General features: G+C 37.8%; 1 protein-coding gene across 2 annotated transcripts in view; it reads right to left on the bottom strand.

Annotated features, from left to right (window-relative positions):
- Positions 1-19,686, bottom strand: part of RASGEF1A (RasGEF domain family member 1A) — a 165,461-nt gene extending 145,775 nt beyond the window's left edge. For both annotated transcript variants that reach the window (XM_062613629.1, XM_062613607.1), the window contains exon 1: positions 19,373-19,686. The gene's annotated coding sequence lies outside the window, so the exon portion shown is untranslated. The remainder of the gene's footprint in view (positions 1-19,372) is intronic.
- Positions 19,687-26,137: the final 6,451 nt, after the last annotated feature.

Genomic DNA, 26,137 nt, shown 5'->3' on the forward strand with positions numbered 1-26,137 from the left:
GAAGTTAGTGAATCTTTTAATAAGTTCAAGTATGCACTTTTAAAATGCTATTCAAATAATGTTTATGTTTTTATTCTTTCTTATATCTGTTGTAATGCTGTCTTCTAGTAAAGTCTTGTTTTTTCTTATTGTATATGCTCCACCATGCTATCTTCTTGCTCTGTTCATTCATTATCAACAGTATCCACATTAAATTTTATATGTAAATTTCTCTATAGGAGACAACTTTGTATCAACTGGGGTTTTAGCCTAACCCTGATAATGAAACAATCCTTTCTCATGGTGTGTAATGCTAGATGTTTTACTGCAGTAGGTGTGCATTAGTGCTTATGAACATCTTTTCCATGTTCATATTGTCCTGTGTTGCATATGATTATTGCTTTCTAGGCTGAAATGTTCTGCTATGGGATATATATTTTATTTAGTATTTCTTTTGAATGAACTCGATATAAATTGAATACATATATTGCATATATTTTTATATATTATATTATATTATATTCTAATTGATTATATATGTATATAACTGTATATAAATTGATTAAAATGCATGGTGTAGGTGTGGAGTGACCTAGATTGTTGAGAAATTACGTAATTGAAGAATGAGTGAATTAATGGCACATAGGTAATATCTAACAGCATATACTTCTACAATTTGCGGTCTATTTTAGGAACATATTTAACAAGTCATGATAGATTTTGCAGTTACGCTTGATTATACAGAGGAGCTGATCTATAGATTTACAAGGGGAAAGTTTGAACTGTTCATTTCATAGACACTTGTCCAAGAACTAAACACTTTAGAGTAGGAGTTTCCTTTACAAAATCATTACATATATTCCTGTTACTTGTGTGCATTTTTCACAGCTTTCACAGCTCTCACTGTGTTTACTTCCTGATGAGAACTGATACTTAGTGTACAAGGAATTCAGTAGCAGTACTTACTATCTGTGAAATCTTACAGGCTTGGAAGGACCTACTCCAAGAATTACACACAACCTGAGCTAAGCGAAGTTTTCTAATACAATTAGAACACAGCACAAACACAGAGGAGGAAAGAATGGAAATTTTAATGTGCATCTTGACCTCTGGGAACCGTGAAGAGCTAATGTACAAAGATCTTTAAATCCACCAGTGATATGTAGTTACAAATGAGTTGCAAAACTCGGCATCTGTTTAACGTAGCAGAACACTGCCAATCTGTTGAAGATAAATAACTTCCCTGCTCTAGTCTGGAATATATTGAGCAACTTGAGCCAAAGAACAGTCATCTTATTGGCAGAGGGTGGAAAAATATACTTGGCTTTCCCTTCAAATAAGTAAATAGCTGAGAGGAATACAGTGACATGGATAAAGAAAAACAAACAAAAAAAAACCCCCTTGTTTTAAAAGATGCATTGATCTATATCTATTGGGATTGAGAGTAGTTTAATTTCTCTGATATCTAACACTGTTGAAAATGAGATAGAGTCTGAATATGTAAAAAACCAACCAAACAAACAAAAAACCCCCTCTTGAAATGTGTTAATTTAATTGCAGTTGCTACCCACACTTAGATGCAATGAAGAAATGGGGAATGATGTGCACATGGCCACCCAGAGAAGATGCTAGAAAATTTCCAACTCTGACATCAAGCTGGAGGAAGATGGTGATTAATACCACACACCATATTAAAAGGTGTCATGGTTTAAACTCTGTCAGCTGCACCATCTTGCTTGCTCACTTCCCCCCTTCTTCCGTTACCCCCGCTCCCAGAGGGATGGGGAGGAGAATCAAAAGAATGTAACTCCCACGGGTTGAGATAAGAACAGTCCAGTAACTAAGGTATAACACAAAACCACTACTGCTACCACCAATAATAATAATGATAAGGGAAATAACAAGGGAAGAGATTACAATACCACCTGCTGACCGAGCCCGACCAAGCAGTGAGTGCCTTTCCCGGTAACTCCCAGTTACATCCCAGGCATGACGTGCTGTGGTATGCAATACCTCTTTGGTCAGTTTGGGTCAGGTGTCCTGCCTCTGCTTCCTTCTGGCTTTCCCTCCTCCCTGGCAGAGCATGAGACTCAGAAACTCCTTGGTCAGACTAAACATTTGAGCAGTAACTAAAAACATCGGTGTTATCAGCGCTGTTTCCAGGCTGAAAGTCAAAACCACAGCACTGCACCAGCTACTAAGAAGGAGCAAAAATGACTGCTACTGCTGAACCCAGGGCAAAAGAGTAGTTTTGCATTCAGGATGAATCACAGGACAACAATATGCAACTTTCCTTTTGCCCACTGAGTAAGAGAGATGAAAGTAGTAAGAGAAAGTGAAAACAATGCATGGTGAATATTGCAAGGACAGAGAATTGCTATTAAACTTTGGAGGATTGAAAAGTGAAGAGATTTCCTAGTTTTTACTTCTTGCTAACATAAGGTGAAGATTTCTACTGTTCATTTAGTTTTGTCTTGAAACTTGTAAAGTTTTCCTAAATGTTCTACTTTGTAAGGGTAGATCTCCTGTTGTACTAAAGGTAGGTGTCCTATAGTACTAGGACAATTTTGATGAGAGACTATTGTAATTTATTACTATTTTTTAAATATGGTGGTATTTCTTCTCCAAATAGAAACTTTTGTATGTTGCAAAGTTAATATCTCCTTACATGTGGCGTACTCCTCCTTCTTTTATATGCACCTTTCCCCTTTTGATTAAATTATTAATTGATCTTTCCTGTGCATGAAATGTTTTTCTATATATGTGTCTGTGTTATTTTTGACAAATCATAGGATAAATCACATTGGAAGGAACCTCAGAAGGTCTCTAGTTGAACCCCTTGCACTATAAAGGGTCAGCTATGATCAAACCTGATTGCTCAGACCTTTATCTGGTCTGGTATTGAAAACCTCCAAGGATGGTGGTGGCAAAACCTCTTTGGGCTACTTGTTCCACTGCTTGGTTGTCTTCATGACAAAAAACTTTCTTTATACACAGTCTCAACTTCAGGACATAATGTAGTGTCATGCAGAGATGCTTATACTTGCTTTGCCATTTTGGCAAGGTTCTTCTCAACAGGATTAATGGACCTGGACAGAGAAGTACATTAAGGCAGGTCTGTTACTTCACTAACTGGCATGCTTAGGTTAGTTTGGGTGTCTCGGTATAGCATTACATTATGTGGTACTGACAGAGCATAACACATCTAGAGAATTACTTTTTGTCAGACTAGAATTTTGGTCCTCTTCTGGTTTAGCTTGGTTTGATGTTCTGCTGCCAAGGGATCCAAGTGACTCAGCGTATGATAATCTGCTTGAACTTTGGATATCTGAATGTCTAGGTCTTACTTGCAATTCTGGCATCGGATCTTCTGAATGTGGCCAGCCAAGTAAGGCGGGAAGATCAGATGCAGAAAGCCCTTTTTCCTGTGTATGTTGAATGTGTCTGGCCAGCCTTCACTTGTAAGCTTTTGTTTCAGATGTTTGCCTTGCAATTCCAACATGTCTAAGCTAAATAAACATCCCATATGACCCAGAAATTATCTCAGTCCTTCTCCAAATCAGTCTGTGTAGCATGTAGTGCACACCACTGTCAAACCTGAGCCATGCAGCAGATAGGCACTGGCAATAAACATCTTTCACTTATCATATTATAAAGAAAACTTTCCTGAAAACAGAGACTGTGGTTTCAAAAAGTTCCTAGTGTTTTGAAACAGGGACTTTGCTTACCCCACATAGGTTCCCTGGGCTACTAAGTACTGTGGGACCCTTCTATTTTAAATCATTCTTGACTGGAAAACCACAACCTTTTCCAATTTAACGTCTTACAAAAACTGACAATTTCTTTAAGGAAAGAAAATAAATAAAAGAAAAATCTCATAGTAACGTGGTGAATAGTGCTAGCCTGCAAAAGTTACTGTTAATAAGATGTAAAAATCAATATTGTATAAGCTGATGGACACTTAACATCCATTTGATAGTTTTTACATCTTAGGTATTTTGTAATCCTGGAGTCTGAATGTCATTGAATACTTTGCAGTTACAGTATAATATATATCTCTCTATATATCTAAATTCTCCCTGAAGTGCTAGGTGAATATATTTTTTCCTTCACAGCAATCCTGAAAATGTAGATTGGGGTGGTGCTGAGAGCTGTCAAACTGCTATGTGGTCTTCCTGAGGTAGGTGAAGCAAATCCACTCTATGGTATATTAGACTTCTGAGCTATTTTTAAAATGGAAGCTGTTCTATAAATATTTCAGGCATAATTAGAATATATTGGGAGAGAACTCCCTACAGAAATAAGCACAGAGCCTGGTTGGCTGGTGCAGGCTTTCCAAGGTGCTACATGCCACAGACATATGAAATGTGTAAAGGATTCAGTCAGCTTTAAAGGTGAAATAGCAGCTGCTTCTCCTAGTAAGGTGATATGGCTTGCAAGGAAAGAAGAAAATTTGCCTGCTGGCACATTTGCTGGCACTGAATATTTGCTGCCAGAATTGCCAGAGTGTTAAAGCTAATCTTTCTAACCCTTTACAGAGACCTGGGAAGCAAATATGGGCGGAAAGGAGAAAACACTTAAAAAATAAGTCTTTCTAGCAGCACCTGTTCCTAATTGTTTTCACAGTATTTGTGAAAAAAGAGCAGAGTGAGTTTAAATAGCTGAATGTAAGTTTATCTATAGCTCGTTAACTTTATCAAACCAACCACATATGTGTGAAAGACACTCAGTGGAAACAGGGTCTATTGCAGAATTAAAAAGAAATTGTAGGTAGAAAGAGTAGTGCCTTACATCAAATAATAGTCACCTGTTTTAGCTAAACAGAAAGTACATTTGTTTAATACAAAACATGTAAAAGCAGAACTTAATTTACGTGCTGTAAGAATCTTTTGTAAAATTTTGTCTCAGGACTCTAGTGTCTTCCTCAAGTAGGAATGGACAGTGGAGTGGAAATGCTTAATTGTAGCGATGTAGAATAGTGGCTGCCAGGTGTCGTAAGGGTGCGCTTCTGTTGAACGATTTTTAACATGGTGCTAGTTAAGAGTTTGGAAGAAAGCCACTTTTGGAGGTAGTGTAATACCTATGTGAAGTGGAAAATAAATTTAGTTCAGAAGATAAGTCACTGCTTTGGCTGAGGAGATATGAATTCAGAATAATCCTTCAGCCAGCTACGGTTCTGTTGTTTGGTTTAATGAGTATCTTTACACGTATACTTTGGTTGTATTTAAATAGATTGATAAATTCTTTGCTTATTATATGAGATTGTTTGGGAGACTTCATCTTTCTTATTCAGCTGTGCAAATCCTTAGGTGTTGAGAATAGTTAATCACTTCATCATGTATACCACAATCTATGGTTGATCATGCCCCAGACTTTTCCTGTTTCTTTCAGGTAGGGTCTTAGTTTCTTTATCCTGAAAATGTGACCATATTTCAAATTCATAGTTTTGACTGATATTTGAAGTGCTTTGAAGGAAGAAATAAGATGGAAGGGACTAGAGAAGTGCAGTTATTATACTTCAGCTAAAATAAAATTTTGCTCTCTAGAAAAAAACCCTGCCAAAGTCAATATTTAATCCAGTGGAGTATTAGTAATTTATTCGAGAAGTGTATATGAGCCACAAAAGCCATGTAATAGAAATATTCAGGTGTTGAGGTCTGAGTAATTAGCCTTTATAAATCATTACTTTTTAAATGAACCAACAGATTCATCATTAATTTTTGAACAGTGTACAGAACACTCTCCCCCTTCCCAGCTGTCTCAGAAGATTATCTTTTTCTTGCTTCCCCCCATCTCTTTCAGAGCAAAAATGCTAAGTAGTCCTGAAGACAGGAACAGTATTTATAGTCCCCCAGTTGGCTCACTGAGAGACACATTAATGCAAATCATTTTATGCCTTTTAAAGAATGCTGCAATCATGTGATCCCTTTCTCAGGCATGAAAGATAAGGTATATCAAATCTAGAGACCCTTGATAGAAGTATATCCTTTTAAACAAAAGTCTTTGATGTTATGTAAAGTATGCAATAAGGAAAAACAAAAGTGATGGGTTTATGTTGGCTAGTAAGCATGTACTGGGGGGAGGGAGGAGGAGAAGGTGGCAATAAAAGCCTGTTAGACTATCCCCAAGTCCTGGCAATCACATAATTTGTGTGAAGTTTATGCTGCTATTTGTTAATATGGTTGCTATGGCAACTGAAAGCCTACATCTCTTCAAGGTAAAATCAGAAGTTCAGTAAATGTGGAAATGCAAGAACAGACTTTACACATACACATGAGCATGATTTGTCTCTTCTGCTTCTTTTCACAGTAGATAATAACTAAAGCTTTTCTCTTAATTTTCCTTTCTGGCACTGGGAAGGGTAATTGTGAGTACCAAATGGTAAAATGTGAAATCCACTGGGGACAGAGAAACTACTACCTGCTGGACTGTCAGCGTTTTCTTCAACAGATGGTATCAGGTCTCAAAAGAGTGTAATTGGCTTATCATAGCCAATGCATGTGTTACAAGTGCTTAGATAAAGCCAGCAAATGCACATGGCTTGATGACTTGATTTTGTAGCTGTGCTTTTGAAGAAAAATATAGGCAAGACAGTACAACCTCTTTTGGAACAGCTGGGTTTAAGCCTCTCAGAGCCAGCAATCCTTTGCTGGAGTCCAAGTACAAATTAGGAAAAATATCGACAATTGATCTTACAGGCTGACACAACCTGTATATCTGCATGGGTATTTCCATGCTGTCCCTACCATAGGCATTAGCCTGCTGCTGCATCGCTGGTAAACTGCGAAAATCTGGGTGACTTCAGAGGAGCTGTCTCAAAAGAATCTTTTGAGGTAAATGTGTCTTTTTATGGGTGTTTCTGAAGACCATCCATTTAAAGATCTTTGTATACGTGACAAGTACAGCTCCTCAGGTCCTCTGGCTGGCATGTGCACAGGGTAAGACTAGACTGCAGAGCTGGCTAAGGAAGTCATAGGTGAAAAGCAGCTTCCAGCAAGGTACAGACTGGGGAATCAATAGGATTAGCTTGCTCTAGTTCAGCAGTGAATTTAGCTCAATGTGTCAGAATAAAAAAAAATCTGTTTGAAAATACAGGATTTGTTTTGCTCCTATCTAGTTGTTTCCTATTTCAGAAGATGTTCTGAAGTTAAACACCTGTGAGGATGCATGGGGGCGTTTCTGAGGGTCAAAGGACTTCAGAAGTCCAAAGGGGAGTGGCTGATCTGAAGGCAGTTTTGGCCATGACATAATGAAGATGTACCAAGGATGTAGCAGATGAAGTCAGCCTACAGTTCCAGTCTGCTGTACCAAAGGGCACAGCCAAATGATTCATTGCATATAAAGGTTTTTTAACTTTTTTTTTTTTTTAATTGCCTTAAAAAATTATACTTGTCACTGTACCATCATGCAGCTTCCTGTAGGTCCACAACGTTGCCTCAAAAGTGAGAAAAGAGCTATCAGATCCTCAGGCTGATATGTCCTAGATGACACTTTTGTTATTGGTCTGAATGATGATGCTAAGGAGGTGCTGGTAGATGGCCCATCTGTGTGAACACAAATGGGACCTATGTAAGGAAGGTTGGATTCCCACATATATATATATTTATATATATATAAATATATTAAATATATGAAATGGGCTGTTAATGTTCAATCGCTTGAACGTTTTTTAGCTAAATTCAAAAACAAATGCACATGTCTCCTGAGAATTGTCAGGAAAGATCAGCTACTGTTTCTAAAGTATTGTCATGATCTATAAAATATTCTGATTCACATGCTGTAGTTAAAGGAAAGTCATGGAATTCAGGAAATTGTAATTTTGTGGGAGATGGTATAGTCTCATTAACAAACTATTTCTGTCAGTTTTAATGAGCACAAGGACTTTTCCTTGTTCTTACAGAACTTATCAACAAAGTAAGTCTGGGCACAGAGATGCTGCATCAGATGGCAAAAGGAAATTATCCTGTGGAGAATGACTTTCAGAGATTTACTGGATTCATGTTGTTACTGTTAGCATACTGTGAACAGGGGCACAGAAGCTGCTTTTGCTGATTTACACAATGAGATTATAGATGAGTGAAGTTTATAGAAAAGGAGCAGAACCAGGAACCCACCAAGTATTATTTGTTGAGTATGACACTGAAACAGAATAGCTTACAAATCCTTTTTCAGTTCCATAGATCCTTGTAAGGTTAGGCACATCTTTTGCAACATTTACTGTCTGCTTGCAGGATATGACTGTTTGGGACTCTCCAGTACCTTGTCTGCATGACAAGCAATATACTCTGATTTTTGTCATGCCTGGATTTTGTGTTATGTTTCAGTTTACAAGTTCAATTTGAACTTTTTTTTCCAGTTGATATCATGTTAGAAAGTTACAAAACTATGAGTATTTATCAATTTGCTGCACTGTTCTTAAATTACTTCTTTTGTGAAACCGTTAGGTTTGTAATTGAGAACTTGTGTAGGTCTACTTTTCTGGATAGAAACAGGTATGCCAAAAGGCTTCTCTGAACTACTTACATATATGGATAACAAGCAATTGCACAAACCAATAAAGTGACACCATGTGTCTCTAAATTAGCAAGCAACTAGAGTTTTATTAACATTGATATTGGATTCAGCAAGTCAGAGAGTTCTTACCTAACACACTCTATAAAATTAATCAGCCACAAAATACCACATTGCAGATTACACATGTGGGATTTCCTGGACTGCTTATGCAGTAGATGCTTCTCTGAACATCCTTCTGAACTGCTGTATATGCGGGCTGTGGTCAGAAGGATCTCCCTTAGTCCGTATGTCTAGCCTACATAGTCCTCTGGAGAGGGATCCAGAGAGGATGAGAGCTTACTAAGACTGAACAGTGGGGTGGATAGGTACACAGTTTACCATACTTCAGAATACTTCCTGTTGTTCAAGCAAGTTTATAATAAAATATTTTAAAATAGTCCTGCAGTATCGAGAAGTTAGTAATGAGGGTTCTTTTTTTGTGAAGCCTCTTTTCTCATTGCTCCAGTCTAGTCCTTTTGCTCACATGATTCTCTAAGTCAAGGGCAGTTCTTTCATTACTAGAAAGGAGTATTTCCCTCTCTCCAGAGTTTGATTTCTAAGCCTCACAGCTACTGCACTGCAAGACAGTATATGGTTAGAACCGATGCTAAAAAATTGTTTAGATCATTGTTTAGTATGTTCCAGGGTTGCTACATCACACTTCTTTATAATTACAATCTTGACCAACATATTTTGAATGTTTAGGTGATTTGAATTGGAGTAGGTTTTGGTTTCATGTGGTGTTTTCTTGTTCTCCTCACTCTCTCCCCCTCCCAGCAATTTAATTCGGCAATTTAATTCAGGAATCAATTATAATAGATAACTAAGTCTTGTACTGAATGCCCTTTAAATATAGAGTGTAATCATTTGTCTAAATAGTGCTGCATGTTTTGACTTTAAACAATTTGGACTGCATAGTTAATTTATAAGTTCTCATTTGTGCTTGAGCTTCAAATGAGTGTTAGGAGATGTTGGCAAGACAAAGGAGCTAACCACTGTGCAAGTTTGTGGGCCATACTCGATGACTTCCAGCAAGATATATTATTACCCTCAATAATTATCTTTTAAAAAATCACTCCTTCATTTTGGTCAGCAGAACATTGAATCTAATTTTGTACTACTGCTGACCTGATTTTAGGAAACTAGGTTCCTGTGGGGACTGTATTACTCCCTAGCTTATTTTCTGCAAGCCCTTCTGAAGATGTAATATCTGAGGCTTGCCTTGGAGTCTATAAACTTTAACCAAAGGCAACACTTAAAACTATTTTCACGTAGGCTCTTCTCGCTTGCATGAGCACCAGCTTGCTGGTGTAACTTTTTATTTAAGGTTTTGCTTAGGCTGTGGTTATTGTGGCTTGTTTCTGCTTGTGGTCACAGTAAAGGATGCAGCACAAACGGAAATGAAGTTATCCAAATTCCTTTCAATCAAATACATTTCCAAATCATGCTTATTTTGAGTATCTCTCATTATGGTGTGAAAGTTTAGGCCTACAAATAATTAATTAAATACATAAATAACTAAACAGTTTCAAGGAAAGACAAGCGATTTCATTCAGTTGCATCCTTATTTATTGCAAACATTTATACACATGGGTGGGTTTATCATCAACCATTTCTCCTGGATCACAGACAATACCATCTTTTTTAAAACAGTGATGATTCTTATAGCAACAGCTGGATAGCAGCATGAGCTGAAAGAAAGTGGTCCTTTCAGGGAGGCTGTGCACACCATGCCCACTTCCCTTTGACACAGTGAAATGCCATTGTTCAGCTATTGCTTACACACTTTTCCTATTTTAATGTACCCGAGTTGTTGCTGTTGAATAGTATCCCCTGTCTGTGATAAGCTGTGAATAGGGGCTGATGAAATGGTGGCTTCCTGGAAAGGAACAGAATAAACCTTCAGAATTCCCCATCCCTTATAAAATGCCTTCTAGACAACTTGAAAACTGACAAGTGTGAACACTGTTAAAATCCATGCAGCTTGGAAAAAAGCCCTGTTGGATTGTCCATTTAAGCATACTTTTAGGCTGGGAGCTTTTACAAGCTAGTTACAAATATATTGATTTTTAAAAAGAAATTATTGACCTAAAAATAAATTATTGACCTTTAAAACCTTGGGAGTCAGCCGCTGCCTTGCTTATTGGAAATATTTGGTTGTTGATATTCAGAGGCCTAGGTAAGAGCTGGCAGTTTTGAGTCAGACCCTAAGCAGTGATCAGAAGCAAGGGGCAGGTGATAAAAGCACTGCATTTATATGAAATATAATTACATGAGACTGACTTCAGAAGGCTGAGATACCACTTATAGGACATCGGTCTATATTCCAGAGTGGGGGACCTTGTATTAGTTTCCTTTTTCCTCTCTGGGACAATTCTCATACAATCTGAAATTTGAAAAAGTTAGTTTATTCTTCTTTCCTGTGCCTGTCCTGCGTGTGCTGTCATTAACAATTACTAATATTTTTTTTTTAATAATATTAACCCCTACCCTCTAAGCAGTTTAGTACTCAAAAAATGTATATTCTTGTAGGTTTCTGAATGAGGGCTGAATATGTGTACCACTGATTATATTTACTGGAGGAGGACTGGGCTATTCCTGCTGTGTCTTGTTGTATTTACATTTTCATCTCAGAAAATAAATTGTTTCCTAACTTCAGGCAGAAGAACAATTTTCTGGCTGTCAAAACATATCAAGAAGTGATATGTGATTGGGGTATTAGTTACTGTGAGTTAACACTACAGATCAAAGGATGAAAATAATGCTGTTATTTAGCAACTATAGGTTGTTGATAGGTTAAATAATACCAGGTTATTTTTCTATTGATTTTTTTTTCTGGTTTTCCCTACTCAAAGTACTCAGTTAATATCACAGAATTTCCCATTCCCAGCAGGTTAACTGCTGTAGAAAGCTTGGCTCTGGCATATCTAAATGTTCAGTGGAAAGAGGTTGTCATGATTTAGCATGGCTCTGAGTCACAACAGGTGAAAATAAAATTGCTTCTTAGTTCTGCAGCTTTCAACTTTTATGCTAGTGATATACTAGCATCCACATCTCTTCCCTTCATCTCTGCTATTTCAGTATTTTTAAGGATCTGCTCACACCATGTTCTTTGTATCTCAGTGGTTGTTCCTAGGTCTTGTCTTTCAGTGCATCATAAAATCCACTGTCCCATACCTCCCCCATCTACAAGAAATGCTCCTCCTGGATACCCACCCTCATGTACCAGCAGTGGGAGACTAAAAGGCAGCGTGAATTCTGCTGTATTGGCAATTTATGGATACTGAACTGGCCAACAGAAGGATCAGAATTCATATTTTGCTGTCCCACTGCCACAGAGAAAATCCATATGTCCTGCCGTGCTTCACAGTAATGAAAGACAAAAGTATGAAATATGTTGGATTGATTTTGTAATGTACTGTAAACTAATGTCATAGTGACAACCATCTTTTGCTATGGTATCTGTTCTCTAACAGTACCAACCCCCTTGACCACACCCCCTTCCCTCTCCAGCAGGCATTATCCCTGCTTCCGTTACACAAGGATTGCAAGCTTAAGGTACAAATGCCTTGGGAAGAGGTTTGGATCTGAACACATAAATTTTAGCTCCTGCCCACAGTATGGACTACAGGACAACCCTGGGTGTGGGGGACCTGACATCTGTAGCATCACCTATATAATTTGCCACTTCATTTCATTCCATTTGTATTTGTTTTCTTTTTCTTTTGTTTTTCTTTTGTTTTTCTTTCTTTTTCACTTTCATCTTAATGCTTATTACTTTACTGATTGTTCCATGATTCCATTATAAATGTGGGAAATGTTGGGGGTAAAGAAGGTGAGCAAATATTTTTTTCTTTTCCCCTTTTCCTTCCCTCTCATTTCTTGCTTTCATTTTCCAGCTCTATCTCTTCCTCCCTTAGCTGTGTCCATTTTATTCATTAGCAAAAGCAGTGCTGCAAACAGATTTTTCATGTGGCAGTAGGGAATACAGAGAATGGCTGAGGGAACTGAGAGATTTCTCTGTCAGTAAATCCTATCACAGTGCTGCAAAAGGATGTTAATCTCGCCCGGCTCTGTTCTCTTCTACTGCATAAAAGCCATGCTTTCATTTTTTGAATCCTTTATGGTGTGTATGCATTTGGCTCCAGAGAACTTTATACACTCCCTTTGCAAGAAAGTGAACAAACAGAGTTAACATTTATGTTTACCCTTTGAGGTGTAGCACTGATAAACTTTTGATTAATGTTAAACCTAGCAGTTTTTCATCTTTCCCCATTATGATATCTAAGAACAATATGCTGATGAAAAAGTAGATTGTTCAGACGGCAAAAAAAAAGGTAATGATGTGATGTTGAAATTCTCCTGAGATTAATAACTTGGGGTTTCTTAAAATGAAGTGGTAGAAGTGCCTGTCATCTCTGTCAAATTCTAGCTCATGTTCTCTGATCACTTTCCCTTTTTTTTTCTGGAAGCTTCTTCTAGCTTTCTGTGAGAAATACATTTTGAGATTAAATTGCCATGCTTAGGGTGAGTGTGTGGCAAGGTAGGGGGCTTTTAGTTAACTGGTTTGAGTTATGTGCAAGGAGCAGAAGGAAATGATGCCACCCTGTTGTGATCAGCAGTTATAAGGTTGCAGTCTTGCAGTCTATATCTTTTTCAAGATTTGAAACTATTTTTATAATAATGGACTTATCTACACAAGATAAGATACTAAGCTTGACAAAGGTAAAATTGGATGAAGTTACAGGGTCACTGTGGTATGCTGGAAGTCACTCAACTATTCAGTGGTACCATTTGGTTTTAATATATATGGATCTTACTGTTAGGTGGGGTTTTTGTTTGGTTGGATTTTTTTCATCAAATATCAAACTTCATTGCAAGCACAAATATCCAATTTAATTATTTTCGACTCCTGAGGTTTCAAACCCATTAAACAGCAGAGAGGCTCAGTAATTGGTGTATTACTAATACTGAGAGTGTGACAATACTAGTGGCAGCAGAGGACAGTAAGCAAAGCAATGAGAAAAATGTAAAGACATAAATAGCATCATTAAAGCTGTTTTATGAAAGATAAACATGACTGTCAGGTTACTATTTCAGACTACAGATAACAGTTTTAATCAAATCTTTCTTGTTTCACTGGTGAAGAAACTAGCTGTAGAATTATCTGGCTTTCTTAGAAGTGCAAGGCTTTCTGTACTGATTCCTTACAAATCAGTTACCAGCTATAATAAAGTGAACAACTGCAATGTAGTAGATACTTTCAGCAATTTCTGGTAACATAGAGGTTGTCTTTTTTTTTTAGCTTATCATTTATGTCATTTCCCAGTTCTGATCTGTCCTGGCCTCCAAATGCAGTAGATGGGGTATGCATGGTTCTTGGTACCTGCTGACAAGGTATGGCATTGCTCTGCTGCACACCACTGCAGTGGTGTCCCCAAGAAGCAAGCCTGAGCTGTGCCATGGCATGGCAGGTTTTTATGCGTTTTATGACCTAAACAGTGTCCTGGAGTTTTATGGTATAATTTCTAGTTTACTATGCATTCAGTATAAACATGATCTAGTGGTGATGGAAAGGTTGTGAGGGTGTGGTTGTAAGCAAGGCAGAGATTGTAGGTGCTTTAGGAACTGAAGAAAAGCTAATCTGCTCAAAACTTCCATGTTCTTCTCTCTGTACATGAGGATGCCTATTTGAATTTATTATTTCTGCCTACAGTCTTGCCCCAAAGATGATCAGATGTGAGTTTTTAAGCTGCAGTCGTATTTCTGTTTTGAGGTAGCTTTTTGCTGCTTTTGCCTCTGAACCTGTTATGGTGTCATACATGCACATGTATGTAGACACAGCACACACATTCATATGATTTTTGATTGTTTTATCTTTTTGAATTTCGTGATTGATAGTACTTGAACTGCTTAGGACCTAGAGAAAAAACTTGAGTCTTCTTATTGTAAAAGATGGAAAGAAGTCTGTAACAGAGGGTTATGTATCTTTATTTCCCATTTCCGCAACACACTTTGTTTATGTACGCCCTTGTGCCCTTGTACAGCTTGATGCATTGGGCTTGCCCCTAAAAATTACGGTATTTCTGCAATATGCAAATAGGTACTTTGCTATGGTTTCAAGTAGTTTGTGGCTACAGCTCAAAGCTTACTTATAAATCAACAATCTCAGTAATTTTCTTAGTATAACCTACTCCTGGATGGCTTTTACTCCAGTGGCTTCACCCAGTGGGTCATTGTATTGTCCTCTGTGTAACCTACAAATCACTTAGATGATACATACTTCGCTAAATGTTACCCAACATTGCTGGTGTCCTCAGAAATAAGAACATTGTTCTCAACTACACATGTTAATACAACAAGGCTGGTAAAGACACAGGGAGAAATAGGAAGGAAAAGCTGCATAGAGCTTGTTGAGTATAGCCAAAAATTCAGATTATGTCTAAGATTAATTTCAGGTGCATAACCTACTGGAACCGCTCTAGGGAATGTACTCGGCCCTTAAAACTGCTTCCCTTTGAGCTGTTAGTTTACTCGTACAGATTGTCTTTAACACAGTATACCTAAACTAGCCAATAACTCCATAATGAAGTGGCCTCAAAAAATAAAGAGAACACACACATATCATACTTTCATCATTTTGGAAATTTGAATTACAGTCAAAGGAAAACAAGTAAGCTGATGCTGAGTGAAAAGACTTTTCACGTTAATGAAACAAACAAGAAGAAAAAAATGTGTTTTCTGTTGTTTCATTTGTTGAAAGACATCAGTTTTCACAAGTGCAAATTCTATGACAAAGCTCAAAAGTATGGAAAAAGCTAATTTGTGGTGAACACAATATTGTTATTACTTTGTTTGAGCAAGAAAGAATTAAAATGGTGGCTCGAAAGCTGTACCATCTGTGTTTTATCTGGGAGAAAACAAGAGAGCACTACTTGGAATAAATAAATAAATAACACAGATTATAATGGAAAAGGAATTAGTCCTAACAAAATAATTCAATAGAAACTGAAAATTGCTGACATTATTTTAAGGAAGAGTCTGTTAAAACTTGGCTGTGATTGAAATGGGTATAGTACCTTGTGTTTATATTAGGTTCTGGCAACACTTTCACACATGTATCCAAAGATACACTGCACATATCTTACATGCTCCTTTATGGTTCAGTTGGTTGTACTCTTCACTGGTGTGGGTGGTCAAAAGTTCAAATTCTATTGGACTGAAAATGTGACATTGCTGTGGTCAAGTTTGTTGAGGAATACAGAAATTGAAGGTAAATAAAGCAATAGTACCTCTCCAACAAATTCCTTCATCCCTAATCTACATAATGTTTGAAACTAACATTACTTTATTCTGAGGAAAGAAAAATGCTTCCATGTGTATTTTGGTGACCATACGTGCCTTATTTTCTTCCCTATGAACATTCTTGATCTTGGGCTAAGATTAGATGTAATCTTGGTGAGGCTATGTTACAGGAAGTTCCTCGAAAGCAATACAAGTGTAGGAAGTGTCCCCTCCTCTAAAACTAGTGTCTGTGTACAGTTTAATGTAAAATGCTGTTTTAATGATGATTAATAGAACTGTTCTAAATATTACCTGTATGTACTGTGTGTTTACCTTTTAACAAAGTACTACATGGTGAGGAGGAGGAGGAAGATGTAATCTTGACTCAGTTTAGTGTGTAATGAATAGAGTTACAGTTGAGTAAGAGTGACATTAATATTGAACCATGAAAGAATCTAACTGTGGTTCTTGCCCATCTTTGCATGCCTATGTGCAGGAGATTATGGTTTATTGAGTGGTTGGGGTGAATTTTGATACCTTTCTAGAGGTTGTTATCAAGAGCTGGTATGTTCCCGTTGTGTGAAAACGTTGTTGATTTTTTAGAGCTCTTCATCTTTGGATGGGGATTTACTTTCAAATTATATTTACAGAAATAAATGAGGAGTGAAGTGAAGCAGATTCTATTTAAGGTGATTTTTTGATTTGAAGAACTTCACTGAACCTTCATCTTTTCTGAATGAAATCAGTTATAAGACTAGATCCATTTAACTAACCTCAGCAAAACTTCTGCTTCTCTTGACTTCAGTTAGTGGAGGTGAAATTCCAAGAGGGATGTGAAACTCAGAGCTGAGGGAATCCCTGGCCACCCATCACAGCAGCCGCCTGACTCCAGTTAGGTGGCTTGTGTCTGATTTAATCTTTTATGGCACAATCAAAGCTCCAGAGTTGAGCATCTCTGTGTCTTGGGGATTTTTCCTGCTGATTCCAGTGTAGCAGCTATGTATGTTATACGCCTTGAACATGTAGTTACGTTGATGGTGGATTCTGTATTTTGAGTAAGGTAGGCAGGACACTAGATAGAATTTTCAAGCTGCTCTCCAGCAGCATGGCTAATTTCCCTCTTGCTGTCCTCCCACCTCACCAGTAAATGACCCAAAAGCCTGATCATAGCTAAATAACATTGGAAGTGAATGTTTGCTTATTTCAGTGAAAGTATTACACCAGAAATGAAGCTTTACAGAAAGGCCAGTGGTAATCCCATCATAGCCAGGCCATTTTTTGACAGTGATATTGAATGCCATAGTTTTCCTTAATAATTCATGTTGTAACAAAAAAGCCTCAAATTAAAGCATGTGTTTCTGCTTTTCAAATAGCTCCTTGCACATGTGCTGACTTTGCAGCTGCTTCCTGCAGTCTTTGACTTCTGTAATTAGGACAACCGGTCAGCCCAGCTAATGATATTAAACTGACTGGTCTAGAATGTAATTTATCTCAAGGGTTTAATTTGCTGAGTATGGGGCAGCACAATACAAGGATTGCATACAAGATGGATGTAAGTTGATTTTTTTTAGCTCTTGTTGCCAAGTTACAATGAAATGTTATCACAATAGATTGTCTGCATTTAAACAGCTGAAGATTTCACCTGAAAAGAGCCATGCTGATGAAAACTGATAATATACAGATTTCTCTGAAAAGAGGAAAATAAAACAAAAAATCCCAACTTGTGAACAGAATCATTTTGTATTCCAGACAGGTTAAAAAATAGCTGTTCAGACCCCAGAGACTATGACACGTGCTACAGTAGGTACCCTTGCTGTCAGGTATCATATCTAAATGGTAAGAAAAAAAATTAAAAAATAGCAATAATAATAAAAAACAAAAGCAAATCCCAAAAATGCTGAAGTCTCTACAGTTGTCCAAATTATTAGAAATAATCTTAAAACATAATGCTGGTAAATGCTTTCCAGTCTTGTAGAGTGAAAAAATGTACCATATTCTGGTGGAAAATGAGCTAGAATCTGTGCTGACACTTTAAGCCATTGTCTTACCTCCTCAAGATCCATACCAAATTCATTTAAGTTCTCTGAAATAAGAATCTGTTTTCCCCTCATCTAATTAGAAGATTGCATGGAGGGGCAATAACTAAGGGGAGTGCTTATTACTTCTGTCTTTGAGTTCATTCCAAAAATATTCATGCTGGATCAATAGACTGTGGGTCTTGGTGACTATCTGGCAGCTGAACAGTGGTCAGCGCCAACTGCTGATACCTGTTTGGTCATCTCTCTAGATGTGATCAATGTGGGACCCGTCATCTTCATTGAGTAGAGATTCCTTTTCATAGCACTAATGTCAGGCAGTTCGTTGTGGATTTAAAAGTCAATAAACTGATTGCCAGTATACAAGAGGTCTGAACAAATAAACGTGTAAGATATTGCAGAAAAATACCATATAATGTGTAACAAATGTATGTTCATCCATTTACAATTGCAACACTTTCCACAGTACAGAGAACATGTAAACTAAACCAAATGTCTTCACTGCAGTTAGACCATTAAAGATCTAAAGGTACGATTGTACAATTCTGCAGTGTGCACTACCTACTCTGATATTCTGTTCATAGATTGGGAAAAGCACAATGCTGAGTTAATTTTAAAGGTGTCACCCTTGGAAGTAAGCCATTTGGTAAAAAGCATTGGATTGACAGAAATGAAGCTGTAGATGTTCAGTAAAGCTTTTCATTAAAATCACTACTAAAAACTGTCAATCAACCCCAACAGAAACCTGCTTAGGTAACACTGCTTTAAATACTGTACCTGTTCAGAAAATGGAAGAAGGGAATTTTGCCAGGATTTCAGAAATGGGAGAAGAAGCTTTCCCCTTTACTTTAAATTCCTGTGCCAGAGACATGTGCTGTCCTTGCAAAAACCTTCCTGCAACACTGAATTTTTGATTTACAGAAGAAAAACCACAGAGAAGAATATAGACAGAATATGTAGTGCAGTGCTCTCTGTGCTTCAGCAGACTTGTTCTGGTGGTTTCAGTGAGCACTACTTTTGAAAAGCCTGAAAATGGATTGTATGTATTTGATCCTACAAGAATCCCTCAGAGGGAGGGGAAATGACAGGGAAACGTTTCTGTGGACTCTGGAATTTCAGCTCATTAAAGTGATAAAACAACTGCCATGGGAACGAATCCATACGGTGACCATGACAGACGCCTGATACACTATATTCCCAGCAGCAGAATACAAATGCCTGATCATTTAGCAGTATTGAGAAGCTTATTGTGTTCACAGGAGCAGGTGGTAGTGCTGCTGTAAAAGTTGCATTAAGGGGAGGAAACACAGTGCCTATGCTCTATTTTGACCTGCCATCTCTCCTCCAGGCATAGCTGGGTGGAACACACAGGGTTAACAAAAGAAAGGCACTCTGGTGGCATGTAATGCCAGGTGTTCAGACACCCACTGAATTAGTTCCAGTGCCAGATTTTGTACACAGATTTGCACCCTGAAACCGTTGGGTGACTTTAGGGTAAAAAAGACTTTTAAATCTCTTACCTTGGTCTAGACCAGTGTAGCTTTTTGGTTGTTCTCCGTCCACTAACAGAAAAAGAGAAATTAATGCCAGATTCCAGTGAGTCATCCTAAATGACAGAGTAGGCTCACTCTTTGCACCGGCTGCTGGCTGCCTCCGCTGTGTGACAGCTGCTGGCTGGCTGGGGAGCAAGCGTGTCCCATTCTGCAGCCTGCGGCAGGGGGAGAGGGGAAGGCAGCGCGGGGAGAGGAGGTGGGAGAGAAAGCCGAAGAGAACGACCAAAAGAGAGAGGAGAGAGGCAGAGGCAGGAATATACCATGTGGCTGCGTGCTCTCTTTCTGTCTGGTGCTCAGCCTCTCAACGCGCCACCGAGAAGTTACTTTTAATACGTGATACTCTCTGATTTTAGAGCCTCCTTACTCCTGCCCTTTTTCAGTCTGTGCTCAAAGGAACTTCCCAGCATTTCTGCAATTACATTGTCATCTCTCTCATTTGGAGACTGGCTTGCAGGCTGTACACGGAACATATTCAGTAAAGGAAGCCTATCTTGTGGCTGTGTGGAAAGCAGTGCATGGTTTCTTGCACCAGTTTTATAGTCTGATTATCTGAGAGTGGGAAGCCAAGGAGAAGGGCAGTAATTTTGGCATCAGAGGGGAAAAAACAAAATAGAATGTTGGGAAGCACAAAATTGTACATGAGATTGTTGGGGAGAGGGACATTTCCTGGTTACACCTAACAGAAAGGAAGGTTGGGATAATTTCTGAGCCTCTGGTTTATCATCCTTGCATGTGTGTCTGCAGATCAGAAATCAGTGCTAGAGACAGACTCTTTCCTGGGGATTCACAAAGTGAATTCTCAAGAGGAAAAAGCAAGCTGTTAGAGTGGGTAACATTGCATTAAATGGCAGAAGCTTCTCTGGGGAAACTGCTAGTTTCTAATCACCCTAAGTCTCCAAAGGGCAGCTTAATCATTTCATTGCACTCACACACCCCTTGTATGCATATGTTTGCTTATAATTTTTTTTTTTCTTTTTAGGAAACTTGTACAGAACAGTTTCACGGAAGTTGGTGATAGCTATAAATACTTGAGTGTCACTAGGAAAGAGGGAGAAGTGTTTAGGTTCCCACTGTTTGCTAACTAGTTCTTAGCATCTATCAAAGGGTAAGTCTGAAAAGCTTCTGTGGGCTTTTGAAGGCTCTTTATTAAAATATTTGTAGTAGAGTCTTTAAGAAGAGCAAAAGTGCTACTACCTCTGTGTCAAGTGGTGTTTGGAGGCTCTGAATATTAGTCAAATTTGTCTGTATCTATAAAGGGTGATGTTTCACATTTTATTTTCTCACAGTATGAATGTGAGTGGGTGGTCTTAATCCTGATTAATTGACACATGTTTTCCAAATAAAACTAGGGAAAGAAATAAATAACAGCATAAAGGTTGAAGAACTAAAGTATGTATGCATTCTTGATTAGAAGACTCAATGTATAGTAGTTTTACACTGACTGCAAATGACTGTGCCAGTAAATATCCATTAGGTGTTGCAGGTGTGTTTCCCTCTGCAGAGTGCAGAATGATGTTTTCTTCTATTCTGATGTTATTGGATAAGGATGATCCTGTGAGAATGAGATACGAGCTCTTCAGATATTTTTTCTTTAAATGTATGAATTAATTATATGTGTAATTCTACTTTGCTGAAAGTACTAGGGATTTACTAGCCTCATCATTCACAATGAAGTGGAACAGCAGCCTGTATCCAAAAGCTTAGGAAATATTTTCTTAGGCTGATTGCAGGCAAAAATCTTACTTTGGGCTTTTTCACTGTACCTTCGAACCACCACAACAACTGTTTTTGGGTTTTTGTCTTTTGACCCATAGATTTCCGCATCTAACACTGCATGGTGTTTGTGAAAGCCATATATCTGTGAGCTGTGTACTGCTGCAGAATATGAGAAGTTTCCTCATTCAGCCTGTAAATGAACAACATGAAGAATATCCCCAAAAGCGTTTTACCTGAACTCCCTATGGACATAAATTCCTCAGGAGAAGTAGGTCTTTGGTACCACTAATTAGTGAACCCTAATAATGCCCTTTCCGTGATCACACGATGGTTGGTCCCCTTCTGCCTACTTGGTACTGTGTAAAGAATGCCCAGTAACCATATGAACTCTGTCTACAGATGTGAACCAGAGCTGCATGTTTTGAAGTGACCTTTGTTATTGTTGCCAGTATCACCTGGCAAAAAAATAACACATGCGTATATGTTTTTGCCCACATAACTGGTGTTTCCTTAGTCAGAAGTTGTCTGCTTACCCAGACTTTACTGATGGAAAAGAAATGAAGCAGATGGATATAATAAATTGTTGTCTTCTGTGGCGCTATTAAAGTGACTGTAATTGACATTAATGCAAGTTCAGACAACCATGAACTTGGTAGATTATTCTGTAGTACAGTTCATTCTACCTTTCACACTGATAGAAATGTCTCTATACTGCCAACTCATGTTCCTATCAATAAGACATGAATATTAATAGTGAAATGAATATGAAAAATGTTTTAAAAGTAGGAAGGACTTGCTTGAAATTGCTCTTTCTTTGTATAGCTTCATCCTTTAAATTCTTGATGGGATACTGCATTAGTTCTTCGCAAATTTCATTCTCCATTGAAATTTGATCCAGTGTGAGAGGTTAAGGATAAATGGAATTAGTTTGTCCCCAGTTCAGCTGGGAGGATTTCTGCTATTTTTTCGGCAATGAACATTTGTTTCAGAGTATCAGTACAGAGTAAATTATAATTTCAGTTACACTTATCTGTGTACACATAGATATTACAAAAGCTGCATGAGTATGACTCTTTCTCTGATTTCTGTATTTTTTACTGGTACCCAGGATTTTTTGTGAAAGCACTAGCTGACGACAGGAATGCTATTTTCTGGAGAAGTTGGTTGGCATCCTCACTGATACCTGATAGTGAGGATTTGGATATGCCAGAATACTCCTTAGCATACCAATTGCCAAAATCACTGGAAGTCTTTGCTCCAGAGATAGTGAACAGGTCGAGACTTAATTGTAAATCAGAAGTTGTCAGGGTTGTGTACAAAAATTTATAATGTAAGTGCATTTGTCTGTAGCTGCCATAAAGCCCTGGCTCCCTGGGGAAGCTGTGACATCTGTATCATTGCAGTATTCAAAGCCAGCTCAGGCAAACACAAGAATACAAGAGGGCATCCATATAAAAGAATATGAATATGGCTGCTGTGATTTTCTTCCCTTCCCTTCCCTTCCCTTCCCTTCCCTTCCCTTCCCTTCCCTTCCCTTCCCTTCCCTTCCCTTCCCTTCCCTTCCCTTCCCTTCCCTTCCCTTCCCTTCCCTTCCCTTCCCTTCCCTTCCCTTCCCTTCCCTTCCCTTCCCTTCCCTTCCTCCGAATATACAATGGAATGAGCTCAGAGCTGGTCCTTTCCCTTGACTTATTGTTGAGTGCAGCAAAATCACGTGATTGTAGAATCATGGTTTTGTCTGTTCGGTTTTATCTTTCAAGTAGCTGGGCACCTTCCAAGAAATTACCCAAATCTCTGGAAAGGAGTGTTGTTTTTTTTTTCTGAGTTTATCTGATGCAATACAAACAGTATACTTATTTCTTATTTTCCCTCATCCAAGTTGTTGCTTCTCAGTTTCATCCCTTCATTCTTCTTTGCTCTTAGTTGTAAATGAGAGCAAAGCATATTTTATTTTATTTTGCTGTTTTCTTCCAAAGGCATACATTTTTGTGTTTAGTTGTATTTAAAACTCCACCTGAAGTTACCCTTTAGTCAAAATTTTGCACTTCATATAGGTGCTGAAAACATTGTTATTTTTAACTTCAATAACAAAATCCAAGAATTGGTCGTGCAATATCTTCTTCACAAGCGTTATTTTGAAGTTGAAGTAATGAAGATTGAGTTCTGGAAAGTAATATAGACTGAGAAACTTTAACCTTAACTGTTAAGAGCAAACCTACTCCAGTGATGATCGGATAGATACAGAAATCACTGATTTATAAAGTACAATTCCAGAGTGCAAAACAGTTACAAAACTGTTGATGGTTTGAGGTTTGGTGCTGTTTGTTTTTTTTTTTTTGTCAATACTCAATTTGCAGCCTGAAGTATTACATTTGATGTTAGAAATGTATTTATATTCAAGTATCTGCGCCCTGATGTTGCACGACTACTTTTTAAATGGCAGCTATTATGCCTGTAAAGTTATTAATATGAAAAACTATGCTTTTTAAACCAATGAAATAAGCGGTATGGATGAGTGCTTTGGCTGAAAAAATGGCTGCACACAGCTGGCATTGGCTATGCATAGATATTTGTGCTTCTGCCTACTTTTTAAACATGAGGAATGGCATTGAGGGAGAATACAAGAAGCCTATGTAGAAAAGAGAAATCAGTTTTTATCTGTAGATAAAGAATTGTAATATAAACTGGTGAAAATATTTCAAGATTGCTGAAGCTGGCTAAAGGCTGAAATTTTTATTTCTTAAGAACCTGGTAAGATTAAAAAGAAAATCTCAGTTTTGTGAAAAGGTGGTGTTTTTTTTTTTTTAAATGGCGATTTAGAAAAAAGGTATTGTATTGGATATATTTCATTCCTATTCCACAGTGAAGCTAAACCTACATCATTTTTGGTTCTGCCTGCAGTTGCTGAATGTGGTACGGTTTCTCAGTTGTCCCTGTCAACTTATTCCAGTAGTTCATTATTTTGTTGTTAGCAAGTTTGGAGGTTTCCACCCTCTTCACCTAATGTATAATGCAATGCTTCATCAAAATACACTATCACTTTTTTGTCCTAATCATGAAGAAGGGGATACTGACTAATCTGCAGTGTCTTTTCAAGCAATTGTTTTGTCTGCCTATATCTCATCTTCATGAGGTGGGCAACCCATGTCGGAAAACATTTGCATCTCCCTATATTGTCAGATAAGACGGTAGTTTCCCTGCAGAGTATTCAAGTGAACTTAATTTTGTGGCACTGTATCAGTGAATCAATATCTGTGAATATTGAGGTGATCTCAGATTTCTAAAGCAATAGCCTTCAACAATTGGTCATTGATGCTTTTAGAAAATTTTTGCAGCCTAATTCATAAATGGTTATAGAACCAAAACTCTCAACATTTACTTGTAACCAAGAAAGATGAAGAACTCAAAGGCTGAAATTTTTTTAACAAAATATTTTTTACACTGCAGAATGAGCAGTCCGTTCAAATGCTAGGCTAGAAGGGCCTTTTTCCACTTCCTTCTTCCTTCTTTCTCACCAGAAATGTGTCTGTTTTGGTTTAAGTTCTGGAATAGTTCATCTAGATGAATGAAAATACACCTCAGATGAATAATGCATTCAGATCCAGCAACGATCTGTGGTTAAGATTCTTCTTGTAAACCAGCTTCAAATTTATGCCTTAAACTGAATGTTAAAAGGGACTGTCACTGACTTGGAAGAGTTGGGAAGTGTGATGTATCAAGTGTTATTCCAGATTACTAAAATCTGGAATTACTTCATTTTAGATTGTCATAGAACAGAAATAGTTTGAACCAAAACCCCAAGAAGTTTATAGGTGTCAAGGAGCCAGACAGTTGAATAAGGGGGTAAATTAGACGCCTTTTCTCAACTGCACATTTCAGCTTTATTCTTAGCAGAGGCTGGTGTGATTGTCTACCTTTAATTCAAAAGCATCAAATTTTCCCCATGGCAAGTGCAGTCATATTGAGGTATACTCAGAATGATTTTTGGGTAGTGCTGACTCTTCCAGAAACTTGGGGTAGCTCAAGTTGGCTGTCTAAAATTGAAAGCATATATCTAATTTCGTTTTTATATAAAGTGATACCATCATACACAGAAAGGCCTTGCTTTAAAAATCTCAGTGCTCTCCCTAAAAGCGTTGTGGAAGCATCTCCCTCAACCCCAAACTAACATTTTTGACTTTGATCATTTTTTAATTGAGTGTGGGAAAGTGTGGGAAACAAAAACAGTGTGGGAAAAGATTCAGAAGGAATTAAAATTGCCTTTTTTTGTTGTTGTTAATGAAATCAGTTTATTTCAATAGGAGAAATATTTTAGAATAAATTGCTCAAAGCCTTGAAATTCTAAGTAATTAGCATCTGCTGTTAGCAAAATATTTATATACCTGTATCCCGGAAAAACTAAATAATCTGTCATTTGCTGGTCTCCCTGATCGGTAAAGCTTAGAAAGCAGTTTGCTTCACTGAGCTGGCTTTTGTTGCTGGCAGTTAGTACTTGGTGACACATAAGTTCACTTTTGTACACTTTTGTAAGGGGAGGTAGAAATAAAGTCGTGCCTGACACAGCAGTTGTTTTGGGTTGGCAAGGTAATAAGTTAAAAAGTGTGAAGTGCCTCAGCTACTATGCATCCTGGAAATTTAATTACATTTTAATGGCTGGGTTTGGTTCTATGGATGTTGGGAAACGGCCTGTGAGGAAGATGGTATCAATTAGCCCTTGCATTAACTTTTAGTCACTAATGTGTGTCAGTACTGATGCTTTTAATTGCATGAGGCTTGTGAGCTCCAAGTAATCACACAGGGATGCCCAATTTAACTGATGCCTATGCTGAGGTCACAGCAATAAAGAACAATTGGGTTGGGTTACTAAAAAAGTCTGGAAATAGTGCAGCTATTGGAAGAAGATATTCTATTTTTACAACAGTAGGATTGTTTTAGAGCCAGCTGTTATTTCTAAGTAATCCTCTCCTTTTTAATTCTAAAGAAGCTGTGATTTGATTTTAAAGTCTTAGGAGACTTCAA

Source organism: Pezoporus occidentalis, unplaced genomic scaffold, assembly GCF_034315485.1.
Source record: "Pezoporus occidentalis ecotype Australia unplaced genomic scaffold, CSIRO_AGI_Poc_V1 ctg101, whole genome shotgun sequence".
NCBI lineage: Eukaryota > Metazoa > Chordata > Aves > Psittaciformes > Psittacidae > Pezoporus > Pezoporus occidentalis.